Source organism: Brienomyrus brachyistius, chromosome 2, assembly GCF_023856365.1.
Source record: "Brienomyrus brachyistius isolate T26 chromosome 2, BBRACH_0.4, whole genome shotgun sequence".
In the NCBI taxonomy this organism is placed as follows: domain Eukaryota; kingdom Metazoa; phylum Chordata; class Actinopteri; order Osteoglossiformes; family Mormyridae; genus Brienomyrus; species Brienomyrus brachyistius.
In genome coordinates this window covers 37,539,457-37,562,798 of record NC_064534.1, presented here as the reverse complement: position 1 = coordinate 37,562,798, position 23,342 = coordinate 37,539,457, and the positions used below count along the sequence as shown (strand labels likewise).

At 43.8% G+C, this 23,342-nt stretch overlaps 1 protein-coding gene, 10 non-coding genes and 2 pseudogenes across 11 annotated transcripts in view; all 13 read right to left on the bottom strand.

Moving 5' to 3' along the window:
• LOC125712214 (uncharacterized) overlaps positions 1 to 23,342 on the bottom strand; it is a 433,528-nt gene that overhangs the window by 306,612 nt on the left and 103,574 nt on the right. The gene's annotated exons all lie outside the window — the stretch shown is intronic.
• LOC125734006 (5S ribosomal RNA) lies at positions 849 to 967 on the bottom strand. The gene has a single exon (XR_007393335.1). It is a non-coding gene; the product is annotated as a 5S ribosomal RNA (ribosomal RNA).
• LOC125731300 (5S ribosomal RNA) lies at positions 2,077 to 2,195 on the bottom strand. The gene has a single exon (XR_007391586.1). It is a non-coding gene; the product is annotated as a 5S ribosomal RNA (ribosomal RNA).
• LOC125730660 (5S ribosomal RNA) lies at positions 3,276 to 3,394 on the bottom strand. Its single transcript, XR_007390964.1, has one exon. It is a non-coding gene; the product is annotated as a 5S ribosomal RNA (ribosomal RNA).
• LOC125731492 (5S ribosomal RNA) lies at positions 4,482 to 4,600 on the bottom strand (annotated as a pseudogene).
• LOC125735250 (5S ribosomal RNA) lies at positions 5,680 to 5,798 on the bottom strand. Its single transcript, XR_007394548.1, has one exon. It is a non-coding gene; the product is annotated as a 5S ribosomal RNA (ribosomal RNA).
• On the bottom strand, positions 6,880 to 6,998 carry LOC125736505 (5S ribosomal RNA). Its single transcript, XR_007395783.1, has one exon. It is a non-coding gene; the product is annotated as a 5S ribosomal RNA (ribosomal RNA).
• LOC125735249 (5S ribosomal RNA) lies at positions 8,079 to 8,197 on the bottom strand. Its single transcript, XR_007394547.1, has one exon. It is a non-coding gene; the product is annotated as a 5S ribosomal RNA (ribosomal RNA).
• LOC125736369 (5S ribosomal RNA) lies at positions 9,279 to 9,397 on the bottom strand. The gene has a single exon (XR_007395649.1). It is a non-coding gene; the product is annotated as a 5S ribosomal RNA (ribosomal RNA).
• LOC125735248 (5S ribosomal RNA) lies at positions 18,687 to 18,805 on the bottom strand. Its single transcript, XR_007394546.1, has one exon. It is a non-coding gene; the product is annotated as a 5S ribosomal RNA (ribosomal RNA).
• On the bottom strand, positions 19,888 to 20,006 carry LOC125730758 (5S ribosomal RNA). Its single transcript, XR_007391050.1, has one exon. It is a non-coding gene; the product is annotated as a 5S ribosomal RNA (ribosomal RNA).
• On the bottom strand, positions 21,086 to 21,194 carry LOC125732066 (5S ribosomal RNA; annotated as a pseudogene).
• LOC125734892 (5S ribosomal RNA) lies at positions 22,269 to 22,387 on the bottom strand. Its single transcript, XR_007394194.1, has one exon. It is a non-coding gene; the product is annotated as a 5S ribosomal RNA (ribosomal RNA).

Sequence of the window (23,342 nt, the reverse complement as noted above, 5' to 3'; positions counted from 1 at the left end):
TCCTTTTCACTACTGCACAGGTTAATCGCTGCACGTCCCCCGCCGGCAAACATTACTCCTTTGCCTACTGCATGCAGGCTTCTCTTAACGACCCTCTGTTATCAACTCCGCTAACAGCCACAAAATCTCCGCTGCACGAAGCCCACTGGTAGCTGCTGAATCACATGCTTCCCCAAAACGTCGCGCTGTCAGAACACTGGGAGCTACACACACCAACAAGTCCATACTGCAGGCTGCAGCCAGAACAATTTTCTACATTCAAACATCGACGGCCTCTTCTCTCTAAAAATTCACCAGACCGCTTCTACCACCAGCAAAGAAGTTTCCATCCCTAATTCCTCTGTGATTCCCACTAACCTAAACATTAAGCTGGCATTGAAGGGTGTGAATTACCCCGGCCAATCTGTTCTTTTAAATACAGCTTTTAGCAAGTTTTGAAAGGAGAAGAGCAGAACTTGCTATGCCAATAATATCGAGTCTTCTGTGGCGAAGTGGTTTTTGCATAGAAAACAAAGCGGTCAGTTGAAGAGGAATAATATCAGTACTTTCTTTAAAACTGTGTGTAAAAAGCTGTCTCTTTATCATTAACAATAAGTTGTAAAACGTGAATGGGGAGTGACAGTCTTCAAGTTTGTGAGAAGATCGCGCCCTGGTGGAATAAAGGCACGAACAGCTTACAGCACCTAGAATTACCAGGAAGTATTTAGAGTAAAACGGTGTGTAAAAGCTGCCTTTATGAATGAGAGAAAAATATATATATATATATAAAATAGTAAAATGGAAGGGGAGTGATAGATTTAAATTAATCGTGAAGTGGAGCGCCCCCTGTTTAAAGTAAAAGTGAGAAAAGCTTACAGCACCTGGTATTCCCAGGAGGTCTCCCATCCAAGTACTAACCAGACCCTACCCAGCTTGGCTTCCGAGATCGGATGAGATCGGGCGTGTTCAGGGTGGTATGGCCATAAGCGAGAGACGTGACCAAAAACAGCCCTTTTGCATTACACGTGTCTATACATGCCAGTTAGTCCCATTGGATCATACTCCTGGTTTTTTTTTTTTTTTTATCTGACTCACACTGCAGCACCACCATCCAATCGGCAGCGCCGGACCCACACCAAACATTCACCAAACTACTCAGCCGGCAGCCTACCACAATTATTCCATTCTTTCCGCATCCGCACACTTCCTTCTTTTTAACTCCTTTTCACTACCGCACAGGTTAATCGCCGCACGTCCCCCGCCGGCAAACATTACTCCTTTGCCTACTGCATGCAGGCTTCTCTTAACGACCCTCTGTTATCAACTCCGCTAACAGCCACAAAATCTCCGCCGCACGAAGCCCACTGGTAGCTGCTGAATCACATGCTTCCCCAAAACGTCGCGCTGTCAGAACACTGGGAGCTACACACACCAACAAGTCCATACTGCAGGCTGCAGCCAGAACAATTTTCTACATTCAAACATCGACGGCCTCTTCTCTCTAAAAATTCACCAGACCGCTTCTACCACCAGCAAAGAAGTTTCCATCCCTAATTCCTCTGTGATTCCCACTAACCTAAACATTAAGCTGGCATTGAAGGGTGTGAATTACCCCGGCCAATCTGTTCTTTTAAATACAGCTTTTAGCAAGTTTTGAAAGGAGAAGAGCAGAACTTGCTATGCCAATAATATCGAGTCTTCTGTGGCGAAGTGGTTTTTGCATAGAAAACAAAGCGGTCAGTTGAAGAGGAATAATATCAGTACTTTGTTTAAAACTGTGTGTAAAAAGCTGTCTCTTTATCATTAACAATAAGTTGTAAAACGTGAATGGGGAGTGACAGTCTTCAAGTTTGTGAGAAGATCGCGCCCTGGTGGAATAAAGGCCCGAACAGCTTACAGCACCTAGAATTACCAGGAAGTATTTAGAGTAAAACGGTGTGTAAAAGCTGCCTTTATGAATGAGAGAAAAAAAAAAAAATATATATATATATATATATATATATATATATATATATAAAATAGTAAAATGGAAGGGGAGTGCTAGATTTAAATTAATCGTGAAGTGGAGCGCCCCCCGTTTAAAGTAAAAGTGAGAAAAGCTTACAGCACGTGGTATTCCCAGGAGGTCTCCCATCCAAGTACTAACCAGACCCTACACTGCTTGGCTTGCGAGATCAGACGAGATCGGGCGTGTTCAGGGTGGTATGGCCGTAAGCGAGAGATGCTACCAAAAACAGCCCTTTTGCATTACACGCGTCTATACATGCCAGTTAGTCCCATTGGATCCTACTCCTGGTTTTTTTTTTTTTTTTATCTGACTCACACTGCAGCCCCACCATCCAATCGGCAGCGCCGGACCCACACCAAACATTCACCAAACTACTCAGCCGGCAGCCTACCACAATTATTCCATTCTTTCCGCATCCGCACACTTCCTTCTTTTTAACTCCTTTTCACTACCGCACAGGTTAATCGCCGCACGTCCCCCGCCGGCAAACATTACTCCTTTGCCTACTGCATGCAGGCTTCTCTTAACGACCCTCTGTTATCAACTCCGCTAACAGCCACAAAATCTCCGCCGCACGAAGCCCACTGGTAGCTGCTGAATCACATGCTTCCCCAAAACGTCGCGCTGTCAGAACACTGGGAGCTACACACACCAACAAGTCCATACTGCAGGCTGCAGCCAGAACAATTTTCTACATTCAAACATCGACGGCCTCTTCTCTCTAAAAATTCACCAGACCGCTTCTACCACCAGCAAAGAAGTTTCCATCCCTAATTCCTCTGTGATTCCCACTAACCTAAACATTAAGGTGGCATTGAAGGGTGTGAATTACCCCGGCCAATCTGTTCTTTTAAATACAGCTTTTAGCAAGTTTTGAAAGGAGAAGAGCAGAACTTGCTATGCCAATAATATCGAGTCTTCTGTGGCGAAGTGGTTTTTGCATAGAAAACAAAGCGGTCAGTTGAAGAGGAATAATATCAGTACTTTGTTTAAAACTGTGTGTAAAAAGCTGTCTCTTTATCATTAACAATAAGTTGTAAAACGTGAATGGGGAGTGACAGTCTTCAAGTTTGTGAGAAGATCGCGCCCTGGTGGAATAAAGGCACGAACAGCTTACAGCACCTAGAATTACCAGGAAGTATTTAGAGTAAAACGGTTTCTAAAAGCTGGCTTTATGAAAGAGAGATAAAATATATATATATATATAAAATAGTAAAATGGAAGGGGAGTGCTAGATTTAAATTAATCGTGAAGTGGAGCGCCCCCTGTATAAAGTAAAAGCGAGAAAAGCTTACAGCACCTGGTATTCCCAGGTGGTCACCCATCCAAGTACTAACCATACCCTACCCTGCTTAGCTTCCAAGATCAGACGAGATCGGGCGTGTTCAGGGTGGTACGGCCGTGAGCGAGAGATGCAACCAAAAACAGCCCTTTTGCATTACACGCGTCTATACATGCCAGTTAGTACCATTGGATCCTACTCCTGGTTTTTTTTGTTTTTTATCTGACTCACACTGCAGCACCACCATCCAATCGGCAGCGCCGGACCCACACCAAACATTCACCAAACTACTCAGCTGGCAGCCTACCACAATTATTCCATTCTTTCCGCATCCGCACACTTCCTTCTCTTTAAGTCCTTTTCACTACCTCACAGGTTAATCGCCGCACGTCCCCCGCCGGCAAACATTACTCATTTGCCTACCGCATGCAGGCTTCTCTTAACGACCCTCTGTAATCAACTCCGCTAACAGCCACAAAATCTCCGCCGCACGAAGCCCACTGGTAGCTGCTGAATCACATGCTTCCCCAAAATGTCGCGCTGTCAGAACACTGGGAGCTACACACACCAACAAGTCCATACTGCAGGCTGCAGCCAGAACAATTTTCTACATTCAAACATCGACGGCCTCTTCTCTCTAAAAATTCACCAGACCGCTTCTACCACCAGCAAAGAAGTTTCCATCCCTAATTCCTCTGTGATTCCCACTAACCTAAACATTAAGCTGGCATTGAAGGGTGTGAATTACCCCGGCCAATCTGTTCTTTTAAATACAGCTTTTAGCAAGTTTTGAAAGGAGAAGAGCAGAACTTGCTATGCCAATAATATCGAGTCTTCTGTGGCGAAGTGGTTTTTGCATAGAAAACAAAGCGGTCAGTTGAAGAGGAATAATATCAGTACTTTGTTTAAAACTGTGTGTAAAAAGCTGTCTCTTTATCATTAACAATAAGTTGTAAAACGTGAATGGGGAGTGACAGTCTTCAAGTTTGTGAGAAGATCGCGCCCTGGTGGAATAAAGGCACGAACAGCTTACAGCACCTAGAATTACCAGGAAGTATTTAGAGTAAAACGGTTTCTAAAAGCTGCCTTTATGAAAGAGAGATAAAATATATATATATATATATATATATAAAATAGTAAAATGGAAGGGGAGTGCTAGATTTCAATTAATCGTGAAGTGGAGCGCCCCCTGTATAAAGTAAAAGCGAGAAAAGCTTACAGCACCTGGTATTCCCAGGAGGTCTCCCATCCTAGTACTAACCAAACCCTTCCCTGCTTAGCTTCCAAGATCAGACGAGATCGGGCGTGTTCAGGGTGGTACGGCCTTGAGCGAGAGATGCAACCAAAAACAGCCCTTTTGCATTACACGCGTCTATACATGCCAGTTAGTCCCATTGGATCCTACTCCTGGTTTTTTTTGTTTTTTATCTGACTCACACTGCAGCACCACCATCCAATCGGCAGCGCCGGACCCACACCAAACATTCACCAAACTACTCAGCTGGCAGCCTACCACAATTATTCCATTCTTTCCGCATCCGCACACTTCCTTCTCTTTAAGTCCTTTTCACTACCTCACAGGTTAATCGCCGCACGTCCCCCGCCGGCAAACATTACTCATTTGCCTACCGCATGCAGGCTTCTCTTAACGACCCTCTGTAATCAACTCCGCTAACAGCCACAAAATCTCCGCCGCACGAAGCCCACTGGTAGCTGCTGAATCACATGCTTCCCCAAAACGTCGCTCTGTCAGAACACTGGGAGCTACACACACCAACAAGTCCATACTGCAGGCTGCAGCCAGAACAATTTTCTACATTCAAACATCGACGGCCTCTTCTCTCTAAAAATTCACCAGACCGCTTCTACCACCAGCAAAGAAGTTTCCATCCCTAATTCCTCTGTGATTCCCACTAACCTAAACATTAAGCTGGCATTGAAGGGTGTGAATTACCCCGGCCAATCTGTTCTTTTAAATACAGCTTTTAGCAAGTTTTGAAAGGAGAAGAGCAGAACTTGCTATGCCAATAATATCGAGTCTTCTGTGGCGAAGTGGTTTTTGCATAGAAAACAAAGCGGTCAGTTGAAGAGGAATAATATCAGTACTTTGTTTAAAACTGTGTGTAAAAAGCTGTCTCTTTATCATTAACAATAAGTTGTAAAACGTGAATGGGGAGTGACAGTCTTCAAGTTTGTGAGAAGATCGCGCCCTGGTGGAATAAAGGCACGAACAGCTTACAGCAGCTATAATTACCAGGCAGTATTTAGAGTAAAACGGTGTGTAAGAGCTGCCTTTATGAATGAAAGAAAAAATATATATATATATATAAAATAGTAAAACGGAAGGGGAGTGATAGATTTAAATTAATCGTGAAGTGGAGCGCCCTCTGTATAAAGTAAAAGTGAGAAAAGCTTACAGCACCTGGTATTCCCAGGAGGTCTCCCATCCAAGTACTAACCAGACCCTACCCTGCTTGGCTTTCGAGATCGGATGAGATCGGGCGTGTTCAGGGTGGTATGGCCATAAGTGAGAGACGCTACCAAAAACAGCCCTTTTGCATTACACGCGTCTATACATGCCAGTTAGTCCCATTGGATCCTACTCCTGGTTTTTTTTTTTTTTTTTATCTGACTCACACTGCAGCACCACCATCCAATCGGCAGCGCCGGACCCACACCAAACATTCACCAAACTACTCAGCCGGCAGCCTACCACAATTATTCCATTCTTTCCACATCCGCACACTTCCTTCTCTTTAACTCCTTTTCACTACCGCACAGGTTAATCGCCGCACGTCCCCCGCCGGCAAACATTACTCCTTTGCCTACCGCATGCAGGCTTCTCTTAATGACCTTCTGTTATCAACTCCGCTAACAGCCACAAAATCTCTGCCGCACGAAGCCCACTGGTAGCTGCTGAATCACATGCTTTCCCATAACGTCGCGCTGTCAGAACACTGGGAGCTACACACACCAAGAAGTCCATACTGCAGGCTGCAGCCAGAACAATTTTCTACATTCAAACATCGATGGCCTCTTCTCTCTAAAAATTCACCAGACCGCTTCTACCACCAGCAAAGAAGTTTCCATCCCTAATTCCTCTGTGATTCCCACTAACCTAAACATTAAGCTGGCATTGAAAGGTGTGAATTACCCCGGCCAATCTGTTCTTTTAAATACAGCTTTTAGCAAGTTTTGAAAGGAGAAGAGCAGAACTTGCTATGCCAATAATATCGAGTCTTCTGTGGCGAAGTGGTTTTTGCATAGAAAACAAAGCGGTGAGTTGAAGAGGAATTATATCAGTACTTTGTTTAAAACTGTGTGTAAAAAGCTGTCTCTTTATTATTAACAATAAGTTGTAAAACGTGAATGGGGAGTGACAGTCTTCAAGTTTGTGAGAAGATCGCGCCCTGGTGGAATAAAGGCACGAACAGCTTACAGCAGCTATAATTACCAGGCAGTATTTAGAGTAAAACGGTGTGTAAGAGCTGCCTTTATGAATGAAAGAAAAAATATATATATATATATAAAATAGTAAAACGGAAGGGGAGTGATAGATTTAAATTAATCGTGAAGTGGAGCGCCCCCTGTATAAAGTAAAAGTGAGAAAAGCTTACAGCACCTGGTATTCACAGGTGGTGTCCCATCCAAGTACTAACCAGACCCTAGCCTGTTTAGCTTCCGAGATCAGACGAGATCGGGCGCGTTCAGGGTGGTATGGCTGTAAGCGAGAGATGCTAGCAAAAATAGCCCTTTTGCATTACACGCGTCTATACATTCCAGTTAGTCCCATTGGATCCTACTCCTGTTTTTTTTTTTTTTTTTATCTGACTCACACTGCAGCCCCACCATCCAATCGGCAGTGCCGGATCCACACCAAACATTCACCAAACTACTCAGCCGGCAGCCTACCACAATTATTCCATTCTTTCCGCATCCGCACACTTCCTTCTCTTTAACTCCTTTTCACTACCGCACAGGTTAATCGCCGCACGTCCCCCGCCGGCAAACATTACTCCTTTGCCTACTGCATGCAGGCTTCTCTTAACGACTCTCTGTTATCAACTCCGCTAACAGCCACAAAATCTCCGCCGCACGAAGCCCACTGGTAGCTGCTGAATCACATGCTTCCCCAAAACGTCGCGCTGTCAGAACACTGGGAGCTACACACACCAACAAGTCCATACTGCAGGCTGCAGCCAAAACAATTTTCTACATTCAAACATCGACGGCCTCTTCTCTCTAAAAATTCACCAGACCGCTTCTACCACCAGCAAAGAAGTTTCCATCCCTAATTCCTCTGTGATTCCCACTAACCTAAACATTAAGCTGGCATTGAAAGGTGTGAATTACCCCGGCCAATCTGTTCTTTTAAATACAGCTTTTAGCAAGTTTTGAAAGGAGAAGAGCAGAACTTGCTATGCCAATAATATCGAGTCTTCTGTGGCGAAGTGGTTTTTGCATAGAAAACAAAGCGGTGAGTTGAAGAGGAATTATATCAGTACTTTGTTTAAAACTGTGTGTAAAAAGCTGTCTCTTTATTATCAACAATAAGTTGTAAAACGTGAATGGGGAGTGACAGTCTTCAAGTTTGTGAGAAGATCGCGCCCTGGTGGAATAAAGGCACGAACAGCTTACAGCAGCTATAATTACCAGGCAGTATTTAGAGTAAAACGGTGTGTAAAAGCTGCCTTTATGAATGAAAGAAAAAATATATATATATATATAAAATAGTAAAACGGAAGGGGAGTGATAGATTTAAAATAATCGTGAAGTGGAGCGCCCCCTGTATAAAGTAAAAGTGAGAAAAGCTTACAGCACCTGGTATTCCCAGGAGGTCTCCCATCCAAGTACTAACCAGACCCTACCCTGCTTGGCTTTCGAGATCGGATGAGATCGGGCGTGTTCAGGGTGGTATGGCCATAAGTGAGAGACGCTACCAAAAACAGCCCTTTTGCATTACACGCGTCTATACATGCCAGTTAGTCCCATTGGATCCTACTCCTGGTTTTTTTTTTTTTTTTATCTGACTCACACTGCAGCACCACCATCCAATCGGCAGCGCCGGACCCACACCAAACATTCACCAAACTACTCAGCCGGCAGCCTACCACAATTATTCCATTCTTTCCGCATCCGCACACTTCCTTCTCTTTAACTCCTTTTCACTACCGCACAGGTTAATCGCCGCACGTCCCCCGCCGGCAAACATTACTCCTTTGCCTACCGCATGCAGGCTTCTCTTAATGACCTTCTGTTATCAACTCCGCTAACAGCCACAAAATCTCCGCCGCACGAAGCCCACTGGTAGCTGCTGAATCACATGCTTCCCCAAAACGTCGCGCTGTCAGAACACTGGGAGCTACACACACCAACAAGTCCATACTGCAGGCTGCAGCCAGAACAATTTTCTACATTCAAACATTGACGGCCTCTTCTCTCTAAAAATTCACCAGACCGCTTCTACCACCAGCAAAGAAGTTTCCATCCCTAATTCCTCTGTGATTCCCACTAACCTAAACATTAAGCTGGCATTGAAGGGTGTGAATTACCTCGGCCAACCTGCTTTTTTAAATACAGCTTTTAGCAAGTTTTGAAAGGAGGAGAAGCGAAGACCTTGCTATGCCAATAATAACGAGTCTTCTGTGGTGAAGTCGTTTTTGCATAGAAAACAAAGCGGTGAGTTGAAGAGGAATTATATTAGTACTTTGTTTAAAACTGTGTGTAAAAAGCTGTCTCTTTATTATTAACAATAAGTTGTAAAACGTGAATGGGGAGTGACAGTCTTCAAGTTTGTGAGAAGATCGCGCCCTGGTGGAATAAAGGCACGAACAGCTTACAGCACCTAGAATTACCAGGCAGTATTTAGAGTAAAACGGTTTCCAAAAGCTGCCTTTATGAAAGAGAGAGAAAAAAAATATATATATAAAATAGTAAAATGGAAGGGAAGTGATAGATTTAAATTAATCGTGAAGTGGAGCGCCCCCTGTATAAAGTAAAAGTGAGAAAAGCTTACAGCACCTGGTATTCCCAGGAGGTCTCCCATCCAAGTACTAACCAGACCCTACTCTGCTTGGCTTCCGAGATCGGATCAGATCGGGCGTGTTCAGGGTGGTATGGCCATAAGCGAGAGATGCGACCAAAAACAGCCCTTTTGCATTACACACGTCTATACATGCCAGTTAGTCCCATTGGATCCTACTCCTGTTTTTTTTTTTTTTTTTATCTGACTCACACTGCAGCCCCACCATCCAATCGGCAGTGCCGGAACCACACCAAACATTCACCAAACTACTCAGCCGGCAGCCTACCACAATTATTCCATTCTTTCCGCATCCGCACACTTCCTTCTCTTTAACTCCTTTTCACTACCGCACAGGTTAATCGCCGCACGTCCCCCGCCGGCAAACATTACTCCTTTGCCTACCGCATGCAGGCTTCTCTTAATGACCTTCTGTTATCAACTCCGCTAACAGCCACAAAATCTCCGCCGCACGAAGCCCACTGGTAGCTGCTGAATCACATGTGTTAGGTTGAAGAAACAGTTGTTAATCATTTCTGTATGATCAGCAATGAGTGTAAATATATATGTATACGTTATTTCTTATCTTCTAGCCACATACTCTTAGCTATTGTACTCTAAGTAGGTGGTTAACAGCTGCCTACTTAGATAAGAATCTCACTTCCCTCTCTTGCGCCCCCCATTGACTATAAATAAAGAAGCCAAGGGGAACCACCCTTTGTAACACATTCTGCTGTAGTTTGCATTGCAGAGAGTGTGGGTACCCTTGCAAGTAAAACTGTAACCTGTGTGTGTCTCATAAATGTGGAGTTGGGGTGGAAACGCCGGGCGCTTTCCCCAACATAGAATTTGGTCCTTCGAGCCGGATCCGAGGAACCCCGAAGACGTCTCCAGTACGCCGAGAGAAGCGACACCGAAGTCTGTCGACAGCCACTCGAAGTCGGGTGCAAGAAAGACCTGTGATGTGAATTCGTCATCAGGCCGGTGGTTAGAACTGCGCTCGACGTCTGGTGATGTCTGAAGGACCTCGGTGACGGATCAGAGAGCACACTATACAGGTGAGAGATACGGCACCTAAGTGAGTAGGTGGCCAAGTGAGAGATACGGCACCTAAATAAGTAGGTGGCCAAGACATGCATGTGGTTGAGGTTAGCCGAAATTAACCGGGAGAGAAAGTAGGCGTTATTGGAAATATATACAGTGTTGTATGTGGATGTGTTTTTATAGGTTTTAGATTAACCTACACGATCCACCCTAAAAGCAACAACATACTGGTGACTGAAGGATAAAGGACGGGTTTCATCCCTGAAAACTAACACCGCTGCTCTAATAGTGAGCAGTAGAAGGCCGTGTTAGTGTCCTCCTGAGGTCTCATGCCAGAGACTTGCTTTTAGGATATTTTATTTTTTGTAGTGTATCCATTAAAAGGTAACAATGGGGAAGAATCAAAGTAAACAAATGGAACTAGAGGGAGATGAGAAGTTTATGGAAGGATATAAGCCAGGATCAGGACAAATAAGTAGTCAGAGATGGAGGAAAAAACATGGGTTTGGAGGAAAACTCCACACTCCAGATATATTAAAATTACAGGGAAACTTAAAACTGGAGATGTTACAGACTACCAATAAGAAAGAAGGTAAAGACAGAAAAAAAGAATATGTGTTTTCTGATGCATGGTTAGAACAGAGTAAATTAAGAGATAATAAAAGACAGCAAAAAAAGGGAAATAAGGAGAAAAAATTACAGGCGACTTTAATCACACTAGATGAGGAGACGGCAACAAAATCTTCTGCCGCTCCAGTTCCCTTACTGCCCCCACAAATTCCAATGATTGCGCCTGCACCAGTTCCAGCTGTAAATAGACGACAAATAGGAGGAGGGGAATCATCTCGAATGATGACCCGAGGGTCTAACCCTTCTCTGTATCCGTTAAAGGATCTGGAGACAAGTAAAGTACGCTGGCATCCAAAAAATGACATAGAACAGGAAGACTGGGAGAATGATTTGGTGTGTCCCCTCGTAGAAGTGGCAAATCCAAATCGAGGCTCAAATAATGCAGGACCCGAAACTATGTTAGTATATAGACCCTGGACTGCTGAGGATAGAACAGCGGCTTTAAAAGGAATACCCCCGGTTGAAGAAGGGGTACCCGAGTTTTGGACTGCCATCCTAGAATTACAAAGTAGTTTTCATTTGAACGGCAGGGAAATGTATAGATGTCTCAGACAGTTGTTTACCCATAAATGGGGACGTGTAGCGGGAGACTTCACAGGACATGGTAATAATGATGAAGTCTTAGCACATGACTCGCAGGAACTCATACAAGCATTACGAGACTTGCGAAACAGGGTAGAGACAGCCTTCGTAAGACGCGCAGACTATGGACGAATAGCGCAATGTAAACAAAAAGATGGAGAGGAACCTGAGGATTTTATGGATAGAATGAGAGTTGTATTTAGAGGAAACTCAGGGATCCCATTTGATGAAGAGGCAGTAGGAGTGTACCAACAACAGCTAAAACGAGCTTTTGTCGCAGGCCTAAAGCCCGAATTGCGAAAATATCTTGACAAACATTGGGTACATCAGAATACTGGTTCAGTCCAACAAGCACTAGAATATGCCCAACACGCGCAGAGAGCGCAGAAACAGGAAAAGACAGACACAATATTCAGCGCCTCAGAAGTAGTAGCGCTAGTGCAAATGAATCCTCCGGGGAGGGGAGGATTCAGAGGAAGGTCAAGAGGCCGAGGAAGGGGGAGAGGTGTTTTCAGAAACAATTACAGGAATTCGTCTCAGCAAGATAACATTTGCTGGACATGCAGGAAACCTGGACACTTAGCTAGGAATTGTAGAGTAGGGAAACAACCATATAACCCAAACTCCATTGAAAACAATGATCAATGACCCCCCTCGGAGGCCCCTGTTACCGACACCATCCGAGGCAAAACAGAGGTGATTTTAAGAAAGGAAACGGAGGTCACTTTACAAGACCTTTTAGATAAGGAAATAGATTTACAAGCAGTGTGTCAGTTATTAGCAGAAAGGCAGTGGGAAACCTTGCCAAGTCGGAAGTTAGTCATAAACGGCAAAGTATATGAATGTCTGTGTGACACTGGAGCATGTAGGACTGTCCTAACCTCCAGTCCTCCCGGAGTCACATATTCTTCATCAGTCATAAATATAAAAACGGCAGGAGGTCAGACAGACAGACATCAGTTAACAAACCCAGTTGCAGTAAAAGATAAGGAAACTGGACTTGAATGTCAAGCACAGGTGTTAATAAGCCCTTCTTGTCCTGTTAACTTGTTAGGCCGAGACCTTATGGTACAAATGGGCATTAGCGTGGTTGCCACAGCCACTGGCATGAAAGCAATCGTAAATGAGGAAGCTTATGTTGTGCAAGGAACCACAACACCACAATATTACTGGTCTCTGGACCTAGGGGGAACTGCACAGACACGTACCCGTATCTGGCTCCTGTTGGAGCTATGATGAGAAACACAATGTGTGGCGGTTTCCTTTGGGATGGAGAGTTCAAACCACTCCCACCACACACTTAAAGGACCCAACCTGACAAATTTTTTCAACCCTGGAGGAGGGATCATGTCTAGATCTAGATCACCTCCCAGAAGGGTTATGGTCCTCCTCCCCCACTGATGTAGGGCTGGTAAAGGGATTCCCACCTTACAAAGTAACTGTGAAATCAGAACACCGTCCGGTAGTTAGGCAATACCCATTAAAACCTGAAGCAGAGAAAGGTATAGCCCCTGTAGTGCAAGACATGTTAGCATCAGGAATATTGCGAGAGGCTCCTGAAGCCACTTGCAACACTCCTATCTTTCCAGTCCAGAAGGGACATACAGGGAAATGGCGCATGGTGCAGGATTTAAGACCAGTTAATAACATAGTGAAACATGCAGCACCAGACGTGCCTAACCCACACTTATTGCTCAACTCATTGACTCCTGATAAAAGCTACTTCTCAGTAGTGGATCTTAGTAATGCATTTTTCTCAGTACCATTGCACCCTGATTCTCAACATTTATTTGGATTTACCTATAAAGGGAAAAAATATACATATACTAGACTCCCTCAGGGATTTTCTGAAAGTCCACATGTATATACCATGGCCCTTAGATACTCTATGAGTACCTGTGAAATACCATCACATAGTCAGGTATTACTATACGTGGATGATATCTTAATAGCAGCAGATTCAGAACAACATTGCAAAGAAACTACCCTAACTGTGCTTCAGCATTTATACAATACTGGACATAAAGCTTCTAAACAGAAGTTGCAGTATTGCAAAAAGACAGTTGTCTATTTAGGGCATAACCTTTCACAAAAAGGTCGCTCGCTGCTAGAGATAAGGAAACAAGCTATACAGGAAGCACCTAAACCACAGACTAAACAACAGATGATGTCCTTTTTAGGGCTCTGCAATTATTGTAGAGAATGGTTACCAGATTATGCTTTTCTAGTTCAACCTTTGCAAAATTTAATATACGGGAAGGAGATGACTCTAAAGGACAAAATACAATGGACTGAGGACGGAGAAAATGCTTTTACAAATTTAAAAAGAATTTTGCAAACCAATGTGACCCTTGCTCTACCAGATTATCAACAACCATTCACCCTATGTGTAGATGCTAATCAAGGTTATATGAAAGCAGTATTAACACAGCCATTCGGAGCAAAAGAGAGACCGTTAGCATTCTATTCAAAACGATTAGATGCAGTAGCAGCTGGCTTTCCACAGTGTTTACAGGCATGTGCAGCTGCTGCAGAAGCAGTAAAGGTATCAGCAGAATTGGTACTTTGTCACCCCCTCATACTTAAAGTTCCTCATTCTGTGTCTCTAATCTTGTTGCAGACACCGCTTCCATTCTTAACACATACAAGACATCTTACCTTAGTGTCACTTTTGCTCTCACAACCTAACATTGAACTTCAGCGGTGTGGCCTATTGAACCCTAGCACGCTCCTCCCTACCGCAGAGGATGGGGAGCCACATTCTTGCAAAGCAACAATAGAAGAACAAACAAAACCAAGAGCAGATATTCTGCAAACTTTTATACCAGGATCAGAAGTTGTTTATGTAGATGGCTCAGCATCAAAAAATGATATGGGAAAAAATAAAGTTGGGTATGCTGTAGTTACATCTACTGAAGTGTTAGAAGCCAATGCACTTCCCTCTACTTGTTCAGCACAAGCGGCTGAACTCTATGCTGTGATCAGGGCATGTGAACTGTTCATGTGCTAAACATACAAATTTGCTACTTAGATTATTAGACGTTGTGCATTTACCGACTCACTTTGCACTGTGCAAATGCAAAGCACACCAGACTGATGACTCTGCAGAAACCGCAGGAAATAGTTTTGCAGATAAAACCGCCAAAGAAGCGGCACTGAAACAACCTACCACAGTGGCAGACATTCTTTTTATAGATAGCGATGTGCTATGTGATGCACAGATTCATGCTCCTAAAATAGAAGTACAAAGTTGGATCAAAAGAGGAGCAATACAACGAGAGAAAGTTTACTATATGAATGACAAGCCCATCCTACCAAAAAATTTATACAAAACAGCTGCTTTGGTGAGCCATGGAAATACTCATGTCTCAACAGGAGGGATGGTACATATCATACAACAATATTTCTATGCTATAAATTTTTCTGATTATGCAAAACAATTTTGTAGGACATGCTTAATTTGTTGTAAACACAATGCACAAGGAAACATCAGACCAAAACGTGGCCAGTTCCCCACAGCTGAGTATCCGTTTCAAGTTGTACATATGGATTTTATTGAATTATCTTGGTCACAAGGAAAGAAATACTGTCTAGTTATTATAGACACCTTTTCTAAGTGGGTAGAAATATACCCTGTAAAGCACTGTGATGCAATGACCGTTGCAAAATGTTTGGTAAGCCATTATTTCCCTACCTATGGCATACCTCATATTATAAGATCAGACAATGGGACTCATTTTGTAAATCAGACTATGTCCCTTTGCTCACAAGCATTAGGTTTTACGCTTAAGAATCATTGTGCGTATCACCCCTAGAGCGCAGGCTTAGTGGAAAGGACCAACGGCACTATTAAAACAAGGCTAAGAAAGACAGTGGAAGAGACAAAAAGGCCGTGGCCAGAATGTTTGTCTCTAGTAAAATTATGGATGAGAATAACTCCCACTCCTGCAGGATTGACACCTTTTGAAATAGTGTATGGTAGACCATTTCCCCTAGCAACTGAAATGAATGACATAGAAAAAGCAGACCGAGAAAATACGCTGGCTGATTGGATGCGTAAACTACTAACATCACAACAAAAACATAGCCCCAGTAGTCTGCCGGTAAATTCTGTTTCTACTCAACAGGATAACTTGCAGCCGGGAGATTGGGTCCTGGTCAAGGTCCTGTTGCGGAAAGATTGGAGCACACCTCGGTGGGACGGTCCTTATCAAGTCCTCCTCACAACACCAACAGCAGTAAAGATCGCAGAACGACCTTCCTGGATACACAAAAGTCACTGTAAACCCATCAAGCCCTTATCAGAGGCCTCAGCAACAGAGTAGCAGTGGAAGTCCGCTACAAAGGCACAGTAACCAATAGGGTGCTGTTGTCTCAACCCGGTGAAGAAAACAACTGAGCTGCACTCTATTTAGGATGGCCCTGATAGGGTGGGGATGTGGTAAAGTGACTCTAGGGGTCATTCTTGTTGTAGGACTTGTATGGTTGTCCTTGCTCTCACCAGCTCCATTACAGCACCTACGGCGATGGACCCATGATGACTTCCATCTACGCCCGTTGCCCGCTGACCACTCACATCCATTTATGCAAAACTACTGGTACCGATATGTACATGATACTGTAACAGCGAAAAATGTGACAAATTGCTATGTTTGTTCAGTAATGCCCACTCATAGTGAAGGACCTACGGTGTATGGTAAAGCTATGAACATATCCCAAGCCAAGTGCGCTGCTTCTTTCGCAGGAATAGGATACCAGAGCCGTCTTTCCCTTATATTTTCGCTAGCAGGGGAAGATGTGAACATAACTATACCTGGGACTAATAGAATGACAGTGGTCCGAATTAAGTATCAGGAGGCTACAGGAAACTACCCAGATGACGTTGGGTTTCAAAATGGTACCTGTATACAGGATTTCTGGGTAGACTTCGCTGTTGCTAAAACTAATGTCTCACTTCCTTTTTCTGTCTTGATGGAAAGAGACCCACTGACATATCAGCATGCCATTTGTTTTAAGCAAGATAATGGTACGCGATGGATAGGAGGAAACACCACGAACTGTAACCTAACATATGTAGACAGCATGTATGGATCTCCAATTTCGATGCTTCGCCCCAGTAATGGAACATATTGGGTGGACGGAGTAGCATGGTTGTGTGGACCTCGTGCATACTTTGTCTTACCACCGAACTGGTTTGGAGTATGCGCTCTTATTTTTGTTTCAGATCACACCTTCCTGATAGCACAGGAAAGTAAAACTTTCTTCAGAAGCAGGAGAAGGCGTTCGATATCAATACAACCCCATGATAGTGTGTGGGGAACCGACGTGCCCGCTGAACATAAATTGTGGGGAACAGGCAGTAAAGTTATGCTGGCCCTGTTCCCTGGGCTAGGAATCGGAAAACTCATGCTACGCGTAGAAACTCTAAATTATAGACTAGGTCTATTTATGAATGATTCGATACTGATTAACCAAAAACAAAATGAACAATTAGACATAACCAGACAGATGGTAATCCAGAATCGTATGGCATTAGACCTACTGACAGCCGCACAAGGAGGAGTATGTGTCCTCCTGAACCAAACGTGCTGCACTTACATTCCTGACAATGTGCACTCACCCAATATGACATCTGCCTTAGACCGCCTCCGAAACTTACAAAAAGTGATGACCATGGACAGTCGACCGCAGTCCTCCTCATCCTGGTTAGACTGGTTTATTACAGGAACATGGTGGTCAATACTGATGAAAACATGCCTACCTCTTCTTTTGTTTTTCATTTTATTTTTCTGTTGTTTTATTACTGTTATACCATGTTTGAAAATGTTTATTAATCAAGCTCTTAATGCTGCTTTTCGGACACGCAGTACAATGTTTCTCTCCCTTACCCAAACTATAGAGACAGAGCCTGTTTCCAACGATGGCGATGAAGAAGACATATAATTCATAATGACGGCCGAGCCGAAAGCACCCGTGCAGGGCTCGGACATGAAGAACCGGAATTAAATGTTTTCCAGGATAATGACAATGTGGTCTAAATGAAGGTTGTACCTAAAGTGCTTTTGCAACTTGTACAATGTTGATGCTTCTGATCATACTGTCATGATAAACAGGAGGGACTGTTAGGTTGAAGAAACAGTTGTTAATCATTTCTGTATGATCAGCAATGAGTGTAAATATATATGTATACGTTATTTCTTATCTTCTAGCCACATACTCTTAGCTATTGTACTCTAAGTAGGTGGTTAACAGCTGCCTACTTAGATAAGAATCTCACTTCCCTCTCTTGCGCCCCCCATTGACTATAAATAAAGAAGCCAAGGGGAACCACCCTTTGTAACACATTCTGCTGTAGTTTGCATTGCAGAGAGTGTGGGTACCCTTGCAAGTAAAACTGTAACCTGTGTGTGTCTCATAAATGTGGAGTTGGGGTGGAAACGCCGGGCGCTTTCCCCAACAACATGCTTCCCCAAAACGTCGCGCTGTCAGAACACTGGGAGCTACACACACCAACAAGTCCATACTGCAGGCTGCAGCCAGAACAATTTTCTACATTCAAACATTGACGGCCTCTTCTCTCTAAAAATTCACCAGACCGCTTCTACCACGAGCAAAGAAGTTTCCATCCCTAATTCCTCTGTGATTCCCACTAACCTAAACATTAAGCTGGCATTGAAGGGAGTGAATTACCCCGGCCAATCTGTTCTTTTAAATACAGCTTTTAGCAAGTTTTGAAAGGAGAAGAGCAGAACTTGCTATGCCAATAATATCGAGTCTTCTGTGGCGAAGTGGTTTTTGCATAGAAAACAAAGCGGTCAGTTGAAGAGGAATTATATTAGTACTTTGTTTAAAACTGTGTGTAAAAAGCTGCTCTTTATTATTAACAATAAGTTGTAAAACGTGAATGGGGAGTGACAGTCTTCAAGTTTGTGAGAAGATCGCGCCCTGGTGGAATAAAGGAACGAACAGCTTACAGCAGCTATAATTACCAGGCAGTATTTAGAGTAAAACGGTGTGTAAAAGCTGCCTTTATGAATGAGAGAAAAAAGAAATATATAAAATAGTAAAATGGAAGGGGAGTGATAGATTTAAATTAATCGTGAAGTGGAGCGCCCCCTGTATAAAGTAAAAGTGAGAAAAGCTTACAGCACCTGGTATTCCCAGGAGGTCTCCCATCCAAGTACTAACCAGACCCTACCCTGCTTGGCTTTCGAGATCGGATGAGATCGGGCGTGTTCAGGGTGGTATGGCCATAAGTGAGAGACGCTACCAAAAACAGCCCTTTTGCATTACACGCGTCTATACATGCCAGTTAGTCCCATTGGATCCTACTCCTGGTTTTTTTTTTTTTTTTTATCTGACTCACACTGCAGCACCACCATCCAATCGGCAGCGCCGGACCCACACCAAACATTCACCAAACTACTCAGCCGGCAGCCTACCACAATTATTCCATTCTTTCCACATCCGCACACTTCCTTCTCTTTAACTCCTTTTCACTACCGCACAGGTTAATCGCCGCACGTCCCCCGCCGGCAAACATTACTCCTTTGCCTACCGCATGCAGGCTTCTCTTAATGACCTTCTGTTATCAACTCCGCTAACAGCCACAAAATCTCTGCCGCACGAAGCCCACTGGTAGCTGCTGAATCACATGCTTCCCCAAAACGTCGCGCTGTCAGAACACTGGGAGCTACACACACCAACAAGTCCATACTGCAGGCTGCAGCCAGAACTATTTTCTACATTCAAACATCGACGGCCTCTTCTCTCTAAAAATTCACCAGACCGCTTCTACCACCAGCAAAGAAGTTTCCATCCCTAATTCCTCTGTGATTCCCACTAACCTAAACATTAAGCTGGCATTGAAGGGTGTGAATTACCTCGGCCAACCTGCTCTTTTAAATACAGCTTTTAGCAAGTTTTGAAAGGAGGAGAAGCGAAGACCTTGCTATGCCAATAATAACGAGTCTTCTGTGGTGAAGTCGTTTTTGCATAGAAAACAAAGCGGTGAGTTGAAGAGGAATTATATTAGTACTTTGTTTAAAACTGTGTGTAAAAAGCTGTCTCTTTATTATTAACAATAAGTTGTAAAACGTGAATGGGGAGTGACAGTCTTCAAGTTTGTGAGAAGATTGCGCCCTGGTGGAATAAAGGCACGAACAGCTTACAGCACCTAGAATTACCAGGCAGTATTTAGAGTAAAACGGTTTCCAAAAGCTGCCTTTATGAAAGAGAGAGAAAAAAAATATATATATAAAATATTAAAATGGAAGGGAAGTGATAGATTTAAATTAATCGTGAAGTGGAGCGCCCCCAGTATCAAGTAAAAGTGAGAAAAGCTTACAGCACCGGGTATTCCCAGGAGGTCTCCCATCCAAGCACTAACCAGACCCTACCCTGCTTGGCTTCCGAGATCAGACGAGACCGGGCGTGTTCAGGGTGGTATGGCCGTGAGCGAGAAAAACTACCAAAAACAGCCCTTTTGCATTACACGCCTCTATACATGCCAGTTGGTCCCATTGGATCCTACTAATGTTCTTTTTTTTTTTTTTATCTGACTCACACTGCAGCCCCACCATCCAATCGGCAGTGCCGGAACCACACCAAACATTCACCAAACTACTCAGCCGGCAGCCTACCACAATTATTCCATTCTTTCCGCATCCGCACACTTCCTTCTCTTTAACTCCTTTTCACTACCGCACAGGTTAATCGCCGCACGTCCCCCGCCGGCAAACATTACTCCTTTGCCTACCGCATGCAGGCTTCTCTTAATGACCTTCTGTTATCAACTCCACTAACAGCCACAAAATCTCCGCCGCACGAAGCCCACTGGTAGCTGCTGAATCACATGTTTCCCCAAAACGTCGCGCTGTCAGAACACTGGGAGCTACACACACCAACAAGTCCATACTGCAGGCTGAAGCCAGAACAATTTTCTACATTCAAACATTGACGGCCTCTTCTCTCTAAAAATTCACCAGACCGCTTCTACCACCAGCAAAGAAGTTTCCATCCCTAATTCCTCTGTGATTCCCACTAACCTAAACATTAAGCTGGCATTGAAGTGTGTGAATTACCATGGCCAACCTGCTCTTTTAAATACAGCTTTTAGCAAGTTTTGAAAGGAGGAGAAGAGCAGACCTTGCTATGCCAATAATATCAAGTCTTTTGTGGTGAAGTGGTTTTTGCATAGAAAACAAAGTGGTGAGTTGAAGAGGAATTATATCAGTACTTTGTTTAAAACTGTGTGTAAAAAGCTGTCTTTTTATCATTAACAATAAGTTGTAAAACGTGAATGGGGAGTGACAGTCTTCAAGTTTGTGAGAAGATCGCGCCCTGGTGGAATAAAGGCACGAACAGCTTACAGCACCTAGAATTACCAGGAAGTATTTAGAGTAAAACGGTTTCTAAAAGCTGGCTTTATGAAAGAGAGAAAAAATATATATATATAAAATAGTAAAATGGAAGGGGAGTGCTAGATTTAAATTAATCGTGAAGTGGAGCGCCCCCTGTATAAAGTAAAAGTGAGAAAAGCTTACAGCACCTGGTATTCCCAGGCAGTCTCCCATCCAAATACTAACCAGACCCTACCCTGCTTAGCTTCCAAGATCAGGTGTGTTCAGGGTGGTATGGCCATAAGCGAGAGACGCTATTCAAACAGCCCTTTTGCATTAAACGCCTCTATACATGCCAGTTAGTCACATTGGATCCTACTCCTGTTTTTTTTGTTTTTTATCTAACTCACACTGCAGCACCACCATCCAATCGGCAGTGCCGGACCCACACCAAACATTCACCAAACTACTCAGCCGGCAGCCTACCACAATTATTCCATTCTTTCCGCATCCGCACACTTCCTTCTCTTTCACTCCTTTTCACTACCGCACAGGTTAATCGCCGCACGTCCCCCGCCGGCAAACATTACTCCTTTGCCTACCGCATGCAGGCTTCTCTTAACGACTCTCTGTTATCAACTCCGCTAACAGCCACAAAATCTCCGCCGCACGAAGCCCACTGGTAGCTGCTGAATCACATGCTTCCCCAAAACGTCGCGCTGTCAGAACACTGGGAGCTACACACACCAACAAGTCCATACTGCAGGCTGCAGCCAGAACAATTTTCTATATTCAAACATCGACGGCCTCTTCTCTCTAAAAATTCACCAGACCACTTCTACCACCAGCAAAGAAGTTTCCATCCCTAATTCCTCTGTGATTCCCACTAACCTAAACATTAAGTTGGCATTGAAGGGTGTGAATTACCCCGGCCAACCTGCTCTTTTAAATACAGCTTTTATCGAGTTTTGAAAGGAGGAGAAGAGCAGACCTTGCTATGCCAATAATATCGAGTCTTCTGTGGTCAAGCGGTTTTTGCATAGAAAACAAACCGGTGATTTGAAGAGGAATTATATCAGTACTTTGTTTAAAACTGTGTGTAAAAAGCTGTCTCTTTATTATTAACAATAAGTTGTAAAACGTGAATGGGGAGTGACAGTCTTCAAGTTTGTGAGAAGATCGCGCCCTGGTGGAATAAAGGCACGAACAGCTTACAGCACCTAGAATTACCAGGCAGTATTTAGAGTAAAACGGTGGGTAAAAGCTGCCTTTATGAATGAGAGAAAAAAGAAATATATAAAATAGTAAAATGGAAGAGGAGTGATAGATTTAAATTAATCGTGAAGTGGAGCGCCCCCTGTATAAAGTAAAAGTGAGAAAAGCTTACAGCACCTGGTATTCCCAGGTGGTCTCCCATCCAAGTACTAACCAGACCCTAGCCTGTTTAGCTTCCGAGATCAGACGAGATCGGGCGTGTTCAGGGTGGTATGGCTGTAAGCGAGAGACGCTACCAAAAATAGCCCTTTTGCATTACACGCGTCTATACATTCCAGTTAGTCCCATTGGATCCTACTCCTGGTTTTTTTTTTTTTTTATCTGACTCACACTGCAGCCCCACCATCCAATCGGCAGTGCCGGAACCCCACCAAACATTCACCAAACTACTCAGCCGGCAGCCTACCACAATTATTCCATTCTTTCCGCATCTGCACACTTCCTTCTCTTTAACTCCTTTTCACTACCGCACAGGTTAATCGCCGCACGTCCCCCGCCGGCAAACATTACTCCTTTGCCTACCGCATGCAGGCTTCTCTTAATGACCTTCTATTATCAACTCCGCTAACAGCCACAAAATCTCCGCCGCACGAAGCCCACTGGTAGCTGCTGAATCACATGCTTCCCCAAAACGTCGCGCTGTCAGAACACTGGGAGCTACACACACCAACAAGTCCATACTGCAGGCTGCAGCCAGAATAATTTTCTACATTGAAACATCGACGGCCTCTTCTCTCTAAAAATTCACCAGACCGCTTCTACCACCAGCAAAGAAGTTTCCATCCCTAATTCCTCTGTGATTCCCACTAACCTAAACATTAAGCTGGCATTGAAAGGTGTGAATTACCCCGGCCAATCTGTTCTTTTAAATACAGCTTTTAGCAAGTTTTGAAAGGAGAATAGCAGAACTTGCTATGCCAATAATATCGAGTCTTCTGTGGCGAAGTGGTTTTTGCATAGAAAACAAAGCGGTGAGTTGAAGAGGAATTATATCAGTACTTTGTTTAAAACTGTGTGTAAAAAGCTGTCTCTTTATCATTAACAATAAGTTGTAAAACGTGAATGGGGAGTGACAGTCTTCAAGTTTGTGAGAAGATCGCGCCCTGGTGGAATAAAGGCACGAACAGCTTACAGCAGCTATAATTACCAGGCAGTATTTAGAGTAAAACGGTGTGTAAA